The sequence below is a fragment of the Equus asinus genome, chromosome 10 (genome assembly GCF_041296235.1).
Source record: "Equus asinus isolate D_3611 breed Donkey chromosome 10, EquAss-T2T_v2, whole genome shotgun sequence".
In the NCBI taxonomy this organism is placed as follows: domain Eukaryota; kingdom Metazoa; phylum Chordata; class Mammalia; order Perissodactyla; family Equidae; genus Equus; species Equus asinus.
The window spans coordinates 90,241,843-90,258,172 of NC_091799.1; the positions used below are offsets into that span (position 1 = coordinate 90,241,843).

General features: G+C 37.4%; 1 protein-coding gene across 2 annotated transcripts in view; it reads left to right on the forward strand.

Annotated features, from left to right (window-relative positions):
- Positions 1–617: 617 nt before the first annotated feature.
- Positions 618–16,330, forward strand: part of CDH12 (cadherin 12) — a 935,429-nt gene continuing 919,716 nt past the window's right edge. The window contains exon 1 of one of the 2 annotated variants that reach the window (XM_070519843.1): positions 618–915. The gene's annotated coding sequence lies outside the window, so the exon portion shown is untranslated. The remainder of the gene's footprint in view (positions 916–16,330) is intronic. The other variant, XM_070519842.1, reaches the window with a different exon arrangement.

Consider the following 16,330-nt stretch of genomic DNA (forward strand, 5'->3'; position numbering starts at 1 on the left):
TTTATATAGTCTGAACACTTTTTAGTTGCCTGTAGAATTTGGATCAAGTTCAATAGACACAGGTAAATAAACTAGAAGAAATTGCTTGAATAAGGTAGATAGCATCACTTAGCAGCTGATTCTTGTTCCGACAAAATTTAGAGAGTAAGACAACTTTCAAGTAAAATGGACTTGATTTTCTTGTTCCCCAAGAGAAAAGAATCAAGCTACTTAGGTAGGTGGAGTGAGGACTAGAACCCAAGCCTTCTGCCTCCCAGCTGATAGTTCTCTGATTTTCCACAGTCCTCGAGCATTTACACACCAGCTCCAGGCGCTACCTAAGCCAGGTGCTCTCACTTTTCCAGCCCGGATCTTCACTCACTCCTAAGATCCTTTAACGAGTGTTCTGAGAGCTGTGCAGTCCTTCGATTCATTCAAAGCATTCTACAGCGAACACTAGGGGGGAAAAGAACAAACAAGATAAATTTCAAATATAGGATTCAATTACTTTTCACAACTCGATGATGTGTCAAAGGCACGCTGTGTTTTGTTTTGAGGGCGGGGAGATGACTGGGAGGGAATCCTGGGCCCCCATTGGCTGGCCGCTCTCCGCTGCAGTTGAGCTCCAGCCGCTCGGAGAGGATTATTGATCTGAAGGGTAAACGTGGAGGGAGCCACAGAGAGGGGTCCAAGCGTTTCTGAGAAGAGAGGCAGCCTCTTCCAGGAAGAAAGTGGTGTCTGCTGGCTGCCCAGCTTGGAGAACCTTCTATGAATAAACGGGGACAGAATGCAAGGCAGTTTGTTGCTACAGTGATTTAGGAGGAAAACAAGAGGGAGAGAAAGAGAAAGGTCTCACCTTCCGTGCGAGCCGGGGTTGTAGCATCCTGCTGCCGCCGTCTCTGCTTCTGCTCCTGCAGCTGCCGTGTCTGCCACCAGGTAAGGCATCCTTTTTTGACTGGGATTGCATCGTGTGTGATCGCTCCAGGGCACATGCACAGAAATTCATCCATGATTAATAAAGTGTTGCCTGGCATAGTCAGAAGCTGAGCGAGGCTGCACACAGATCTGGCACCTGAATTAGGAACTGGTGCGTGGTTTTGCTTTGGGAAACTTCGATAAGTTCTAAACAAGTCTCCAGTCTCCAGAGCGAGAGGTTAAATTAAAAGGGGAGGGAAAGAAATGTTTTAACCACTAGTATACCTTACTTCGCACGGCAGAATTTTCAAATGAAAATAATTATGTGTGCTAGATGCTCAATTGGTTAGGTTCTAAATGGCTTTATTGATAGCCAGTTTTACACAAAATAATTAATACCTTATTTCCAAACAGCTTCTGTAAATACCCATCTCCACTGATTTTTGTTAATATAGGGTAACACCGCTACACCCTTCTCCACTGATTTTTATTAAGATATGTACATTTTAAAACTTCATTCTTCATTAAAAAATACAACCGTAAACCAATTGAACTGTTTTAATAGCTATCCTCACTCTCGGTGTACAGCTATATGAGTTCCCTACCACAAAACTAATTTGGGACAAGTGGAAGAGGTACAGATTACCAGCTCTGCTGCGGGTTATATAATATGCATTTCAAAATTATCTTAAGGGTATTAATCATTTGGTGGCACATTAAAAAGGAAGACGTGCAAGATAGGGCATGCTAGTAAATCATTTTTCAAGGAGACTTTCAGCATTTTACAAGCACTTTCTTTTTAAACATCATCAGTTGTTTCTCTCTCCATGGGCATCACAGTCGCTTCAGACGCTGTGTAGTTCAGGGAGCTTGATGTCTCTCATAGACATATTTCTCTGTACTCTCTGGGGAGGGAACTGACATACTTTTGGCTGATTCTGTGACCATGTTATGATTCTCAATTTCTCATCAGGTATTTTGAAGCTCATTCACAAACTGCTCAGCTAGAAAATTACCTTACATACTGAGGAGGAAAAAAAATTAAATAGAGTAGCTTCTGAAAATGTTTACAGTTTCGGATTACACTATACATGATCAAAACATGGAAATCTAACCATGCCAAGCAGATATTAGTTTGCATCTCTTTGCAGCACACTTGATTAGTTTTAAGATTTATAAAATAGCACCCAGACACACAATGGTACAGAAATATTGAACCTCATTAAATGGCGTCACTTATTCATTAATTATCCTAGGCAATTTGAGAATCATGTCAACTTCTATGTCTGCATTATTATTTCTAGAAAGGAATTTAACTGAATAGGTTTTTATTATAAATATTTCCATGATTCCAGCAGAAGTTCTCTTCAGAAGAAAGGCAGGTGGTTACTCTTTCCAAGCCATAAGCAGTTGATTGACTAATTGTTTTTGACTGCTTGAGAGCATTGCCACACACAAAGTAGGAGCTTCCACTTAACTAATTTCACTAACTGGCACATCAGCTTATTCAGTAAGAAGATCTAGGGACGATTCCATTCCTCCACCTGCTATAGAAACTACTGGACTAAAAAGAGGTTTCATATTAACTTGAATTCAATTCCAAAATGAAATATATTTTCCTTCATTAAAAGCTTTTATTTCAAAAAGTAACTTGCAAGTTTAACTCTGCCATTGTTAAGTCTCTTCCCCATTAAAAAAAAAGAAATTTTCTCGTGTGTTGTGTTCAGCAAATCTCCAGTTTCTGGATTCGTAACTTCTGCTGTATACCATTTTCAAGCAGTAGGGGGAAGTTTTCAAGCCAAGAATGCTTTTTTCCTGCTGGATCTCATTCCTTCCACTGATCTGCTTAGTGATTTGATCATTTTAGATAATTCCCACAAAAAGGGGGAGCTGAATTATTACGGGAGGGAGCTGTCATTTGTCCTACATGTGGGATGATATTAAGTTCTCATCGGAGCAAAAAAACTGCTTAGTTTATGGAAAAAATCCCTGTTAATGCTTCATGTGACAGACTTATGCCTCAATATGACTGCATCCTTTAAGGACGGAGCACTAAACTGATCTCCTAAGACTGAGCATCTTTCGCATCTGGTATTTTGGCAGAGCGTATTTCATGTAATAGCCTGTGATATTGGTTGAAATCAATCAAGGTTTTATCATTTTGTGGTTGATAAGAATATCTGTCACTCCTACCCCTTAAAATGCACTGTGATGAACATCAAACCACTCATGCTGATGAAATGGAACTGCAAATAGTCTGCTTAAACTGTTCTTACATGAAATGTGAAATATTACTGTGTTTTCACACCTATGCCTTTTAGATGTCACATCATTAAAACTATCAAATAATTGTGATAGGAGGATGCATGCAGTGATGGTTCTCTTCAGAAGTGAGCCGTGTTTTCATGTAAAAATATCAAATCTAAGGACTTGTACAATAAATTAACATCCTAGTAGACTCTGTCATAAATGTCATCATACTTCCAAAGGAAAAGTGTGATTACAGATGTCTCATTTAAGGTAAGATACTATTCCTTTAGTCTTTTAACAAATTATAGCTGTTTTTAAAGTAATTATGTCCTGTATTACCATGTCAGCATTACCACATCAATAGATAACATTTTGATTATAATGTGGCATCAATTCATGATTCTATTTATATTACGTGTGAAAATTATTTCTCCTTTTCTGTTTAACAAACATTGAGTTTTATTTTTATGAATAGGCTCAATTTATATGGAGAAAAAGAAAATAAACTTACTCATTAAATAAGAAATGAAAATTTATTATTTGTACTGGGAACTTTTCCTTTTACTTTGCTAATACATGATAATTGAACAATTTACATTTTTATAGCTTTTAAAAGCATTTTAACTTTTGGCTTGAAGGCAATTGCATTTTTTGTGTGTGAATTACTGTGCTAAAAGGGTCATATGTCATCACGAAATTTTAAAAGGAAAATGTGTGTGTGTGTGAATGTGCTTAATGCTGCCTGTGTTGAATGTCAGTAGTAGTTACTTAAAGTTATTTTTAAGCATCATGTGATAAGATGACTAATACTATGGAGTAACATTTTAAAAAAGGCTAGGAGAAAGATATGACTATTGAAAAATCAAATAGCAGATGAACTTCACATAATGTTATTCTACTTTTTGTGAGATCTTGGATAAATGTTCTAAGAATTCATTTATTCAATTATTCAATTATTCATTATTTCGTAATTTAATAAGCACTTGTTAATCTATTGAAAACAGGGCCTAGGTTTACTATTTTTATGAGTTTAGCTTCATTCACATTTCTATCACTTTATCATGTTACAGCTCATGGTATCAAGGGATCAATTAAATCTTCAGTGTGCCTCAGTTATTTTTTTAAATAAAGGGCTATGGTATTCTTTCATAACCCTTGCTCTGTGAATAAGTCATTACGCTATAAATGCATTTATATTACCTTGAGTATAAGGGAATATGAGGAGTATGTTATTGAACAATGTAAAATTCTTCTTAAAATATGTACATCTCATGCATATATATGTGAAGATTCTAGTGAGAGAAGGTGAGGCCACAATTTGTGCACAGGTACTCATTAGAGAAATACAGAGCTTATATATCAACTCCTAAATCTATGCATTCAGATGGCTGAATGATGCATACTTAGTTCCAAGTACAAAGTAGTAGTTAAGCATTAGGGCATAGTAGGTTGTGAATATAGACTTACCCACAAAATACTATGCTAGTGGCAAGTATGATTGATTATGCCTTAAGTGTGCCATATAATCAGTGGGTTCTATAAATCCTATTTGCTGGAAAATTATTATAGCATACAAAGAATGTTTTTCTCCCTGCAAAGATGAAAGTCTTGATTCATTGTCTGCATGATTTGGAAAGATCAAAACTTGGGAGTCAGACAATGGTTTGAATCCAAATTTTTAGAGTTATTCTGTGGGCACTTTAGGGCAGGTTACTTTTTGATTCTTGGTTTCTTCTCTTGATTTAGTATATTACTTCATAGACAATACTCACTAATGGTCAAGTCTTTCTCCTTTTAAACTTCTATGACCATATAGCAAGCTAGATTGTTAGAGATTAACTACAGCCACTGCTGGCCTGCTGGGTTAGATGAAAATACGTAATGGCCAGGATTTGTTGTGTGCTTGAATTTACTTGACATGCTGGGATGGAAACAGTCCTCAGGTCACTTACCTAAAAAAAAAATTCCACTTATTTTTGGCAAGAACACTTTCAATAGACAGGCATGGATGTTTCTGGTAATTTAAAGAATCAGTGAAGTTTAGATTGATGAAAATTTTACCATTATCTTTCAAGATTTATAAGTCAAGCAAAGAGGAGACTAGGAGGTAGCTAGAGAGAGAGTAGAGAGTCAAGGGAAGTTTGTGGGATTGTGTTTTTTATGGAGACTTGAACATGTGAATAGATGAGGTGGAAATCATTAGAAAGAGAAAGGAAAATAAATGTTGGATCAAGGTTTTAGAGTGTTGGAGGAGGTCATTGAGAGGGCATGACTGCTCATTGACCTGCAAGCTGGACCTGGGCAATTGGACGTTTCTCACCACCTCCCCTGTCTTTGGAATGTACATTCTGCCCACCATTCCCACACCAGGAGCTGTTTCAGGAACGCAGCCGTGAGAGAGTAAGGTATTGTTGACACTATCTGGACTGAATATCTGACTGACCCCAGTTAACGCCTCTAAGATTCTGGTGGGCAGATGCAGAGATCTACTCATCCTTCAGCCACCCAAGACAGGCCTCTTGTGTAAGTCCCCTTGTTTGTTAAACCTTCTACCTATCAATCTGGAGTGGCCTGCCTCTTTCTTCAGTCCCTCCTTGCCCTCCTCTATGGCGGCCAGTTTCAGATTTCACCCAGGAAGCTCCCAAGTGTGTGAACCAACATAGAGAAGATGAAAATTTATAATATCCAGGGCAGAGGTGGAAGAAACAATTAGATGTCATTAATTTTAATAATCCAAGTGAAATAGTATTCAAAAGCCAAATATCAAAGAATTTTAGCTGACATTTTGACATTTATTAAAATATCTTGAATGTCAAAAAGGATTGTTAGGAAATAATCAACCAAAATGTGATCCTAATTAATTTATCCAAAGTAATACTTTTAAGCATAAGTGAAAGAGATACAAATGCTTGGTAAATGCTGAGAAGCAGAAAAAATTAACATTAATAGATTCCATTCTTCCAATGAAAAAAAAGTGTTGGAGTGCTATCATTAGCAGTAAATGGTATGATGCATTTAAAACTATTTCTGAGGAGCAGGATATGGGAATGCTTGAAGCAACAAGCAAATAACAATGTATCCAAAGTGAAATGTCCTCCCACAACTTTGTGAGTCAATATTTATTTCCCTTGCTGCAAATGATGTGATTTCAGGCAGATTTAAAAGCAAGATTTTACTGAAACTTGACTCTTCCTTAATTACTAGCAATAAGATAGTGATTGAAAAGTGAAAAGTAAGGTCTTGGTGAGGCTTTGTTATATGTTTACTTAGCAAGAATGCAGAGCCCAGAATAATTTTCTGAAACAGAATGATGTCTCACAGTGAGATATCTAGTTATCTTAGTCAGCATCCAGTATTTGCGCCAAACTGCCTACTAAAAGGAGGTCACCATTATTAGATCCTAACAGAGAAGGAAGTCCAGTATTAGAATGTAACTGTTGTAGCTAGAATTAGTTGTGTCAGATAATAGAGCAAATACAGTTCATTTTTGTGTATACTAAACATAAATAATAGAAATTGTAACAGCCATATTAAACAGATAGTTATTCTATAATACATTCAAATCTCATTATTTCACATGTTTATTTAATAAGGAATTTTATATGCTTATTATTATATAACAGCAGTGATGAGGGAAACAACTGTATAAATGAAAATATAGGGCGTGTGTTCTGCCCCAGCCCAGGAGTTTACACACACCTCCAAATTAGAGATATTGTCAAACAGGTGTTACTTTTGACAAACATAGATTACAGTCAGGCATGTTCAAAAGACACAATCACACTACAAAATTACAGACTGATCTTAAGAGAGTTTTGGCTGGATTGTAAAATGTGGAATCTTTTTGGAGGGAATTCTCGCAGTATCCATCAAAATTCAAAACGCAACAATTCCAGTACTCAGATTATTTTCTGCATAAGTATTTCCCAGCGCTGGTCAAGGCCTTCTGATTTTACTCTTCTGTCACTACCTGCTTCTCTTTCTCCTTTGCTGAGTCTCTGTCTTCATATCTATAAGTAGAAACTTAGCATATCCCGGATCCCAGTCCTAGGCCCTACTCACCTTTCTATATAGAAACTCACCTAAGAGGTAATCCTATCCAGTAGCACAGGTTTAAATGCCATCTGAATGCCTCTTTCCAAATCTATATCTTTGTCTCCAATCCCCATGCTGAGCATCAGACTCCAATTTCCGAATGCCTACTCGATAGTTCTTCTTGCACAACTATATTAGTCTGCTCAGGCTACCAGTACTAAATACCATAGACTGAGTGGCTTAAAGGAGAGCAAATTCTTTTCTCACAATTTTGGAGGCTAGGAAGTGCAAGATTAAATTGCTGGCTGATTCAGGTTCCTGGTGAGAGTGGTGTTCTTGGCTTGTAGATGGCTGTCTTCTTGCTGTTTACTCACATGAACTCTTGTTAGTGCTGGTGCAGAGAGAGAGAGAGAGCAAGCTCTCTGGTGTCTCTTCCTATAAGACCACTAATCCCATCATGAGGACCTCATCCTCATGACCTCATCTAATTGCCTCCCAAAGGCTCCATCTCTAAATACCATCACATTGGGATTCAACATATGTGGCCCCTGAATTTTGGGGGGACACAATTTAGTCCATAGCAACTTCTAATAATCATTTTATACACAGCATGGTCAAAACCAGACTCTTGATTTCTACCCCTCCTGACCCAAACCTAAATAACACTCATTTTCCTCATTTCAGTAAATTCTATAATTATTTATTTAATTTCTTAAGAGCTTAGGGTTAGCTCTGAGGCCTTGCTTTCCTCCCTTCCCCCCGCACTCAGTGCCAATATTGAATCCACTGGCTCCATAGCTTCATTGTCTAAATATAGCATTATATTTAGGTAATATATAGTGCTCACCACCCCCATAGCTCCCTGTGTTCCAACCACTATTGTCTCAGTCTACAAACTGGTCTTCCTGCTTCTACTTTTATCCCCGTTCCCCAATTCATTGCACAGTAGCCAAAAGTAAGCCATCCAATATCACTGTCACAGTACTTTCCATGGTTTAAAGCCAATATCTGCTTAGCCCCCCCACCCCATCATTTTCTATCTCATTAGGCTAAATTCATCCCTGCCACAGGGACTTTGCACTTACCCAGCTTCGCCCTTTACTTCCTGTAGCTCTTGGTTTAAATGTCCTTACTTTGGAGGAGCATTCTCTAACCACTGGCTGTAAATAGCACTTCCTTCCCCAGAAGAATTATCTTTACTGTTATTCGTGTTTAATTTTCTTTAAATAGGACCTGCTTCAGCTTACATGACATTGCATTATATTGTCTGTCTTCCAAAATAAAGTGCAAACCCCATCAAGGAGACCCTCTACTAGCAGCTGGCATATAGGAAACCTCAGCAAGTCTAAGGGTTTGATGAAGGAATAAAGGAATGAATGAAAGAACAGATATGGGCACATAATAAACATACACCTGCATAGAAAAGGAGTTTGAATGATTTACATGACAATATGTTGAGAGCACTATCTTTAGGGACAAGAGTGATACATACTTGTGAATTTTTTGACTTTTTATAGTAGTATATTCATGCATATAATTTGGCCTGTAAATGTAATAATCATTAACGAGTCATGCCATTTGTATTAGTACTTGTTACTGAAACAGTGTTCTCCTGTTAAAATGATTAAGGGAATAAAAAGAATATAATCTGTGTGTCAGCCTACCAAAAAAAAAGATGATTTTAAAGTTAAGGCAGAATAATGTGGATGAGTACTATAGCTATCTTTTCAACTCAAGATTCAATACTATGTCTGTGTATAATGCCCCATGCTGTCTACAATTAAAACAAACCTCCCAGGATACACTAAAAAGGGGGAAGAAGGCTTTTAAAGATTGGTCTTAATTGGCTCTGAGATGCAGTTGTGTTATCTGAAGAGAACAGAGGAGAATCAGTATTAACACCTGGACTCCTGTCTCGGTGAAGTCCAGAGCTCCTAAAGTAACAATTAAATGGCTTAATCTGAAAACCCTCCAAGGTTTCATTCAGTAGCTCTCTTCAGAAGGGCACTGCTAATTCTTCCTGAATTGCTTCTAACTGCACTGCCTTAATTTGAACAGTATTCAAAATTCCATTCTCTCTAATGGAGTTAATTGCATTATGAAAGTCGGCTTAGAGTGGAAACTTATTTCCTCTTGTGGAGTCTCTCTCTACAGAGCCCATTCTTTTCCTTTCAACTTGACACATAGCCACATTTGTGTAGGATCATGTCACAAACACAGTGTGTTCTGTTTAAACTACATTTTGAAGAATATTCTTTAAAATATTTATATACCCAGCAAAGTACATTAGCTAGCCAAAGTCCCTACAGTTTTGTACATGCTCAGGTTGTCTGATCTAATAGACTCTAAGTTCTGGGAACATTAACAAATCTCTGAGCTTTTAAACAGGCCATGACCTATCATTTAGAGGGCTACTTCAATAAAGCGGAGGCTCACTTAGGTTAATGACAGATCATGGAGCTGTTTGATTTGCAGTGAGCCAAGTTACCCATTATCCCGAACATTCATGTGGCTCGTGTTAGCACATCCAAATAATGAGTCAAGACTCTTCCCGTGTTCCTGCAGATTTCCATGTCATTACAAGACATCTTTGTGCGCAAGTCCATGAAGCTTTATGCCTGATGACTGCAAATGCATTACCATTTTTGCCGAAAGTATGAAATTTCAGACAGGGGTCAATTTCCTCATTAGAGTGTCAGCTGCTTATGCAGAGTTCATCTGGGCATCTTTTGAACAAAAAGGCAGACATTCTCTCCCTCTCCCTCTCTGTTTTTGTTTGTTTGTTTTGTCATTTTCTTTTCTTGATGAAGGATAGAGAACCATGGACAGCTTTACATTATTAAGTATCCCTCTAATTATATTCACATTTGCTGTCTACTCTTGTTCCTCCATGCATATATACACAAACATGCACACTGGCACGCAGACAAGACCAGTAGACATTGAATCAGTCTGTAATTAAAAAAAAAAGTTACATCAATTATAAGCATCATAACAAGGAGCCACAATCTGCTTTATAATGTCAATATAGTGATTGCTCCCCCTCCATGTCTGTTTTCTGTTAATTCTATACGGTCTCTTTAGAGGCACCTCTCCGTGATAAGAAATCTTGAAAATTAAGGAAAATACACTGGAAATATATTTTAATTATTTTGGAAAGTATTTTTGTAATGCCCTCACATTTATGCTTATCAGCCGTGTGTGCAGACGCACACAGAAATGTTAAAAGCAACTTCTTCAGTAAGATCTCTCAGGTTAGCTAAATGTTTCTGATAGAAGGCAATAAACCCTTTTGGCATTAATCCTTCCCCAAAATGAAATACTTCTACACTATAGAGAAAGCTATACGAAATATGAATGACAGGAGGAAAAGAACGTCATTTATTCTTGTGCTGTGATTTGTATTGTAGAGATGACAACCATGGGGGAGGTGAAAAATGGTGAATTCTTCTGTGTTTGGTGCTAATTTTACAGCACTATAGAAAAAGAGCATTGTGCTATATTCTGGATCTCTAAGTGGGTTTAGTTAAAGATGGTCCATTAGTTCATGTCACCATAGAGAACTAGCAAGTTATGTGTATTTTTCCAATAGACTTGGGAAAAATTTCCCAGTATCGTTGATTCACAGAGAACTACCTTGCAGGATTACTACATTTTGCTTCCCAGTCACAGAGCTGTGATTAATAACTTTAACACAGAGCCAAGATATTTTCATTAATGGTTACGTAACTAATTTTTGTAAATGCATTTATTCTTCCGTTCTTTAATGCCAAAGAAAGTTTCAAACTCCATGAAAGTAAGGACATAATTTTAGGCTGAAAATGTAGAGCCATAATTCGCTTTAAAGAAAGAAACAAAAATGTACCTTTCTCTGACAGAAATTAAAGGAAAGTAAAAACAATTACAAAATGTGTGAAGACATTTCCTTACTTTTCCCTTGGTTTATTACTAACAATTAAAATGCATTTAGAAAACTGTATTGGGAGATTTTACCATGACCAACATCAATTTGGAAATTTTTGATGTCTGAGAAAATATTGAAACTTCTCGTAGTCTCTATTCTCCATCCATTCTTTATTTCTCGAAATATTTTCAACTTTTTCTCTGGTCCCATACTAAAAAATCCAGGCAGTTTAACATTTCCTATTTTATTATGGAATTTTATCTTTTGTTCTGGAGTGACCACTCACCTTATAACTTACTATTCTGGAAATATCTTGCCTTATTCTTGATTTACTGTGTACCTTTAGCCTGTAAAGGCAGTGGATCGTTGCTTAATACTCTATTCCAGGTTGTTTACTTGACCTTAGCTGTGGTCTCTGACTGTTCTCAGCCTCTGTAACGGTCAATGGCATTTCAGTTCTCCCTTGTGAAAAACTCTCTTGGGCCATGTCTTTCATGGACAGCCTTGTATTGGATTACACAGCCCTCCTCTTGACTCTACAGCCTGTTTCCATCCATGTTCAGAGTCACAGAACATTTATTTCTCCCTTATGTTGTATGCAGCCTTTTCTTAGCTGTCTATGTACATAATTTTAGCTATCTGCCATTTGAACTATTTTTGAGATTACTTATTTAACATTATCCATTTCAGGTGACATGTTTACATTTTAAAGGAAGCCATCTGGAAGTAGTGTTTAATGCAACTAATGACTAACAGAGTTTGGAATTCCATTACAGTTCCATGGATGCTATTTTGAAGATTTTTTTCCTTTTCAAATATAACCTATTTGGTGTTTTCATCAGTTGTCATCTGATGTATTTTGTCACCTAGATGATGATTCTTATTTTTCTTAAGTATATTTTTGTATTTTATTATAAGTATAATGCATGCTCGTGGTGAAGAAAATCAGTTTGCTGGTGTTGAACTGAAATCTTCATCTCCCTTCTTACTCATGTGTTGTTTCATTTCCCAGAGGTAATTGCTCACACCAGCAGTTTCCTATGTGTTCTTCCAGAAACTTTGTGCCAACTCATAAATGCATATAGAAGACCATTCTTGGTCTTCAATTTACTTAATGATTGTTTGACCTCGTTACTTTCTTTCCCCTTAATACAAATTTTTTTAACTTGAATTCCCAGATGCCCGCATACCTTTGGTTCCACCCTTTAACTCACTAGCAGTCCCTTCTCAGTTGTATTTGCTGGTTCCTCTCTTCTCCCCTTAATATTGAAGCAGCTTTGGTTTTCTCCTGTCTATCTACACCCACACACATGGTTCCAAGTTCATCTTCTAAAACACCATATGTTGACAACTCCTAAATATATCTCTCCAACTCAGATCTCCCAAAATCTCATCTTCTATCCCCAACTGCTTTCTTGGCATATGATACACTTGGATACCTAATAGATATCTCAAATTCACATGTCCGAAATGAACTGTTGGTCTTCACAAATATATTCTATTCTCAGATTTTACCGTGTCTGTTGATAAACTCTATCCTTTTAGTTATTCAAGCTAATATTTCTCAAACTCTCTTACAGCCAGTCTCTCACATTGCGTATCTAACATGCCAGGAAATCCCGTTGGCTCTACTTCCAGAGTATGTGTAGAATCTTATCCATTCTTAGCAGTTTCACTGTGCTCACCATGATTCTAGGAGTAATAATTGCTTACCTGAATTACCACGTTAGCCTCCTAACTCGTCTCCTTACTTCTAGCCCTCTGAACATTAGCCTTACAACAAGGGTTATCTTTTAAAAACATGTTAGATCATGTCATTCCCTCTGTTCCAAACCAACTGATGGCTCTCCATTTATCTCAGAGGAAATGCCAAGGGTATGTGTGATCTGTGATCCCTCATTTTATTTCTGATCTATTCTCCCTACAGTCTTTCCTTTGCTCATTCTGCTGTCACAACTCTTCCATTTGCTTTTCCTGGAACTTAATGAGGCTTACTCCCACCTTCTTGGCCATTCTCTCTGACTAGAGTGCTGTTTACCAGACACCTAATTGGCTAGCTGTCTTCCACTGTCTGTTCGAGCTCACTCTTCTCTATGAGATATCCTCATTACTCTATTTGATAGTGTGAGTTGCACAAAACTCTCAGACAATGCAACCTTCTTTAATTGCACAAAACTCTCAGGCAATACAACCTTCTTTATCCTGTTCTACATTTTTCTTTTTCTATAGTATGCATATTATTTATTTCCACGTCTCCTTTCTGGAATACAAACACTTGGAGAACAGGGTTCTTTACATCTTGTGTGCTGATATATCTCAGGAGATAAGACTAGCAACTGGCAGACTAGCACATAGTAAGCACTTGAGATATTTGTAAATAAATTTTGTATGTATGAATAAATGAATGACAAATTACTCCAGATTTCTTAAGCCTTTTGTGTATTACAAGCGTACATGAGCGTACATTAGCATGAGCACACACACTCACTTTTTTTTAAAGGAAAAAGAAAAAATGTAAGCCATATTTATTTATAATGAGAGAAATGCGGTTGAATTTTAGGGCTGTGAGACGAAACATCTACAGGGCTTAGTTGGTTCTGGTTTGTTGGTGTGTGACTGTAATTTTGTGGTTTCAATTGCACTTGATGAATTGAAATCAGAGTTTTAACCTGATTGTTTCTGAAGATTGTTTTCAGTGACAGTGGAGGATAAACAAGGTAAAAATTACCTCTACCTACTGCTCTTCTTGCATCTAATATTCATGAACTTTACCCTTTGTATTTTTAAGTGTTCAGTAATTTACAGGGTGAAAGTGTACATGTGGATGTGTATGAGCACATGTGTGCAAACAAGCGTCTATTTATGTGTCTGTTTGTTACTAAGCTGACTTGCAGCAAATCAGAATTTGTAAGTTTTCCATGGTGTAAGTCATTTGAGGTGTAAACTAGACGTGGAAACATATACACATATACATATGCTCATCCGGAGAAAGAGAGAGATGAGGAGAAAGCAAGAGAGAGAGACAGAGAAGGAAATTTAAATGATGTTTGTGAAGCATAAGAATTATGCCCTTTTACATCAATTGTAAATATCCTTTATAAATATTTTAGAATGATATTTAACCCCTTAATTTTTCTCACGTCACACAAAGAATCTAGGCTACACTAAGAAAACAAGAGAAAGAATTTTTAAAAACGTCAAAATATAGTTAGTAAATAATATTTTGTTAATATAAAAACAACAGCAAAAATCAACTCTTAAATGGAAAACTTGCATAAAAGGCTAAAATGTGCTTTTTTTTTTTTTTTTTATGAGATGTCTCTTGCCTTTAGGTATATACCCACTTATCCTCCTGTCTTAGTTTGTTTGGTTACTATAAAAAAATTCCGTAAGCTGGATGACTTAAACAGAAAACATTGATTTTTCACAGTTTTAGAGGCTAGAAGTCCAAGATCAGGGGGTTGGCAGATTAAGTGTAAGGGCTACACTTCCTGGTTTATAGCCAGTAGTCTGTTTGCTGTCCTCGCATGGTACAAGGGGAGAGAGAGCTCTGTAGGGTCTCTTTTATAAGGGCACTAAACCCACTCCTGAGGGCTCCACCCTCATGACCTAATCACTTCCCAAAGGGCCCACTTCCTAATACCATCACAAAAGGAGCTAGAATTTCAACGTATGAATTTTGAAGGACACAAGTATTCAGTCCATAGCACTGCCGTTAGTGGAAGGTATTGTTGCTGTTGTTTCAATATTGATAAAATTAACTGTTGAATCAGTGTATTAATTAGGATTTAGTCGTGGAAGTGGAGCCCACTCTAAATTTCATGAGAGCAAAGGATTCATTTTCAGAATGAATTTACACAATTGAGGGTGAGATGGGGAAAGGACAGTCTGGACAGGGGTGCAACTGGGGATCAGAGAGAAGCAGCCTCTCCCCATTCTGACTGAAGCACTAGCAGAGGTGGAACAGTCACAGCCAGGAGGAAATCTGGGAGTCCAAGCATTTGCGGCCACTGAGGTGGCAGGTCATGATAGGAGCTCCTGCAGAGAACTACAAGAAGCTGTTGCCTCAGCTGAGTAACTACCTCTGTGGGTCTGCAGCCAAGAAAATAGGGGGGAGTGGCCTTGAGGCTGCTGTGCATCAGCATGGGCAGCCATCCAGAATTAGGAGCTGATGGAGGAACATAGCAGAGCAGCGATCAGCTGGGCCCACTTGTCTGTCTCTGGGTCTGTCCACCAAATTATCTGTCCACCATGGTCTTTGACAATAATGGTTGCTTCTTCACCTCTGTCTTCCAAATTGTGCTCCTGGTCAGTTCTCATCAGCAACCATCTGAAAGGAGAATCTATGATACATGTTCCCAGCTTCACCAAGCTGATCTAGGACAATGCAGCCAGTTTATTTCTCATCACTCGGGCATCCAAACACACCTCTTTCCACTATGTTTATTTTATTTATTTATCTATTTTTGATGAGGAAGATTGACTCTGAACTAAGATCTGTTGCCAATCTTCCTCTTTTTGCTAAGGAAGATTTGTCCCTGAGCTAATATCAGTGCCAATCTTCCTCCATTTTGTATGTGGGATGCCACCACAGCATGATTTGATGAGCAATGTGTGGGTCTGTGCCCGGGATCCAAACTCGAGAACCCCAGGCTGCTGAAGAGGGACACACGAACTTAACCACTATGCTACCAGGCCAGCCCCTATGCTAAGTTTAACTTCCACATAAAGGAAATAGCAAAATTAGGCTTCCACCTAACATGATAATCCTATGGTTCAACATCTAAGTGCAGTTTCTATGTAAATTATGTTTAATGTCTGATAGCTTATTATATTTAATCAGCCTGTTTTTACTCTGCAGTCTAGTATACATTAAGTAATAATGAAAAGCAATATGTAATAAAATGTTCAACACTATAGTTGATCCAGAATGTACATGGAAAAATATGATGCAATCTTTGGCTTCTCTCTTCATAATAACATATTTTTACATAACTAAAATGTCAACAACCTACTGGTATTCTCACTTATGTTTATGTGTAATACGAAATGTTTATCTGACATATGGCAGCAGTCTGGAGAGCCTGATAATATGCTTGAAATTTTATCATCATGTATTTAGAATTATTTTATTTTGAAGCTGATGTCCCATGTCCATATTAGTTTTTATTTCATTCTTTAGTGAATATGTGTTTAGTGATCTAATATATGCCAGACCCTGTTCTAAGCACTGCGTATATGGTAATG